This window comes from Brassica oleracea, chromosome C8 (assembly GCF_000695525.1).
Source record: "Brassica oleracea var. oleracea cultivar TO1000 chromosome C8, BOL, whole genome shotgun sequence".
NCBI lineage: Eukaryota > Viridiplantae > Streptophyta > Magnoliopsida > Brassicales > Brassicaceae > Brassica > Brassica oleracea.
Genome location: NC_027755.1, coordinates 23,756,934 through 23,761,301, shown reverse-complemented (window position 1 = coordinate 23,761,301; position 4,368 = coordinate 23,756,934).

Below are 4,368 nucleotides of genomic sequence, written 5' to 3'. Positions count from 1 at the left end.
TATTCAAAGTAAATTTTGAAACTAAAATATTTATTTATTCAATATGGTTTATAGTTTAATTTAGAATGATATATATATACATATATATTTTAAATCTTAATGATTAATTAAATTAGACTTTTACTTATATGATTTTGTAATCATTTGTATTTAGTCATAACAAAAATTTTAAACCAAGGATCACAAAATTTGAATGTGAAACTTTTAACAGTTTTAGTAATTAATAGTCATTTTTTTAAATTCAAAAGATAAATATACAGAAAAATCTAAATTTTTATAATATGGTTATTGTGTTTTTAAAAAAATTATTTTAATAGTTTTAAATTAAACAAATTTGATAGAAGATACATTTTTTTATCAGATCTTTATTATTCAAAATCATTAATTGTCATATATACTTTACCCACATTAGACAATTTATTTAAGGAAATAATAAATGACATTAATAATGAATTTATGGTTAGTTTAATAAAAACTTATTATATAATTAGATGGACTAGCTTATTTCTCTAATAATTCTAAGAATCATCATAGTGATGACATGTGGCTACAAAAAGAAGTTGTAATGTTTCATAAATAATATATAGGAGATTTGAATATGTTTTAGTTGTAAGGAATGTATGTATACATACTTCCACTAATTTAGGCATATTATTTTTTATTTTTTAAACTGAAGTTTATATCAGGGTAATATCTTCAGATTAATTTTGTTTTCACATCAAAACCTTGTATACTCTTTGCTCAATATATATGTCGTGAAAGACATCTCCTCATCACAATTCACACTCACAGACAAATCATTACCCGAGTTCATTCTAGATTCACTAATGGCGGGTTTTGATTTGAACATTCTTACTCTATCTTTCCTTTTACATATTCTTACGCTCTTTTTCTTCTTATATTCTTTTTCCTCCTATACTTTCACATTCACTTTCCTCTTATATTTCACATTCACTTTATTAATCTCAATTTAGAAAAATTACGAGCATAAGAAAAAAATAATATATTTGGAGGATCTTCCAAACTGTCTAATAACAACGACAACACGTAAATGTTTCAACTAATGTAATCTGTAACCTCCAAGATATATTGTTATATATGATCTAACATAACATGTATCAGATAACAAATTATATATCAGCTACCATATAACATGTACCAAGTAATAAACAATCTATCAATTTTTTTATACCAAATTATATATCAAGTAACATAACATATATCAAATAACAAATATTTTATCAGATAACAAGAAGTTTATATAGCAGGTATCTTAACATATACCATGCAACAAATATTTTATCAGATAACAACAAGTCTATGTACCCCGTAACAAAATAATTTATCAGATAACAAACAATTTATCAAAAAATGTATCAACTCGCAAATCATGTATCTACCAATTTATTAAGTAACAAACCACGTATGAAAAATGTATACTAGAATCGAGACTAATAAACAAACATATTTTGGAATTACTAACATGATTTATTTGCATAATGTTTACGTTTTTCAGAAAAAGTAGAAGAGTTAAATGAATTCGTTTATTTGCTGAATAAAAACATGATTTTCTGACCTCTACACTGACACTTACCAGACAGTGCACATGAATCGAGTTATAGGGTAGATAGATAAAATTGTAAACAAAATTATTTTGGTCACCATCATGGTAGATTACAAATTATGGTTGTCTTTTGGTATAGGTATAGGGACGCCAGTTATCTCTACAATCAACCTTTTTTGGTAAATGTTAACTAAAACTTTGGTTGAATCTATCGAGGTAAAGATACCTTTCTGTCAGAGGATTCCAACCATATCTCCTTTCTACAAGCACCATACAATCAACCTTGAACATTACCATACGGAACATGGGAGACTTTTCTTTTCGTGATATTCATAATTTTCACAGAATTTATAAAAGACGAAAATGAGAATTGTTTTTTTTCAGGAAGGGAGATGGAAATTTCTGGTTTGGTCAAGTCGACGATAGCAACACGAAGCATCTTCGTTTTGTTTTTTTTTTTTTTTTTGCTAAAATATTTTCTATTAATCTTCGTTTTGTTAATAAGGTTTCGTTGATAATAATTCTTCCACTGATATTGTAACGTTGCTCCTATCATTTTGGATTATACCCAAGAGACACAAAAACACAACTTAAACCCACGCAAAAAAAGGTTCAATAAACATACTTGTATGTTTTTTACAAATCTAATTTTTAAAACAAAAAAAAAACGAAGTTTAGTAACTTCTATGGGTATATTTTCAGATGATTAGATTGCAATTAATTTTGACATGTTTGTAAAGCCTTTTTATTTTGTAATCTAACAATACTAAAAAGCACGATATCAAACCTTCTAAACGTATGCAAAGGTATGTAATCTTAGAAAACATGTCTTGATGCGCTGTTCTTGTCTTCGTTTGGTTAAACCAATCAGCCAAAAAAATCCTAAGAACATATGGTAAATATCTTATATATCTGATTGTTTAAATTAATTTTTCTTACCTAGGTTTTACAGAATCGTGCCCAATTAGTCTTCGTTCATGCCTTATCATGGGGAAGGCAAACGGCTGAGCCTCTCAAAAAGGTTCATGAAAATGGCTTTTTTGAGATGAACAAACTGATCATTAAAGTGGAAGTAAAGATAGTTCAAGCATTTGATGAAAGAGATGTAAGTGGGAGGGAGATGGTAGATTCCAATGGTTTCCAATTTCTTTGCACTCAGGTATGGTTACGAGGGCGCCTCTTATTGCATTTATTTGGTGTTTTTTTCCTTAAGCTTTTATGGTATTGGATCTGCTTGAATATAGAACTCAAATTATTAAAAGTCTATGTCTTTATTGTTGACAGGTTGTTTCAATAAACTCGCTTTACATGAAACCTCTGGTGTTCATATTGATAACTATTATCTCTCCTGCAGTGTTCATATTGGATAACTATTACCTTTCATGTGTTCACATCCTTGATACAGGTCTGAAAAGCATTCTTGAGTCACATCTTGTTTAACGTGTACATGTCTATGTCTTCATATAGTTTCTGGTCATGTTTTCCGGATAAGTTTGTATGGAAGAAATTGGAAACTTCAGGGAAGCACCTCGATCTGGTCACATCAGTGTTGCCAGAGCTAGCCTTGATCAAAGTGTGTTAACACGGAACTCTTAAGACTGAATTGGAATCACTCAGTTGTTGTATATAGTTTTATTGCAGGAAAGAGAGATCTTCCCTTTGAGCATAGGCTAGATTGATCAATGAAATCGATTTTTCAAGCCATGGTCAGTGAGAACGTCGCTTTAGGTTGCACTATAGAAACCATCATTGATGGAAGGGTGCTACACGGTGTTTTACTTTCGAAAAGCCACTACTCTATTCAAACGGCAAATCCAAGCTTTAGTACTAGGCAAGTCTGGGTTATTGTTCTCTTTTTTTTTCAAAAAAAAATTCTTGATGTTAACGTGATGAAAAAAAATATCACAAAATCAAAATCGTCAATGCGTCTAATCTAAAAATCTTCGGGAAATGCTTGCAGGTGCTGCATTTCTCTTTATTCTTCTGAGCTTTGTCCCATACAGTTTCAGTAATAGAGTCTGGCAAACAAATTTATTGGATGAGCTAATGGAGTTACAAATCAATCAAGAGATAGAGATAGTTGAAAAAGGGAAGGAAGCAATGAAACATCAACAAACGTGCTTCATCAGCAATTCTAAAGCTGTTAAAAAAGCATAAGAGCATCACAATTACAGGATCTTCATCTAAGAGGACATAAAAATATAATATATTTGTATAAAATATATACTTAAATTTTTAATATGTGTTAACTTTAAATCGATATAAGTTTGTTTTGAAAACCAGTTGTAATCGTAAGATATATGTTTTGAGTTAATTCTTTTGTTTCAGAAAGATATGTGTTTTTAGAAAAGTTTGTGTCAAAAGATACATATTTCAAGTTTTCTAGGCATTTTAATTACCTAATAATAATATACTAGAGCTTGATCCGTGTCTGATATTGGTTCTTACATTTTTATACATTGATATTTTTTATTCATAACTTGTGTTATATATTTTAGATGTATCGGCATACAACTAATTGTATTCAAAAGATCCGAACTAAATTAAGTAATATGGTTATTTTTGGTACAAATATCTAAACCCGTTTTAGATACATTGGTTATTTAAATATTTTTAGGTTTCTTCTATACATTAGAACCGAACTCATCCAGACCCGGAAGGACCCAACTCGATACCACACATAAATTTAAAATATCCAAGCAGGGCCTAATTCCAAATAAAAATAAACATACCGAGAAGGAACAACCCGTATCTGAATGGGTACCTAATGTTCATGCCTTACTGATTTGTAAACTAATAAAAAG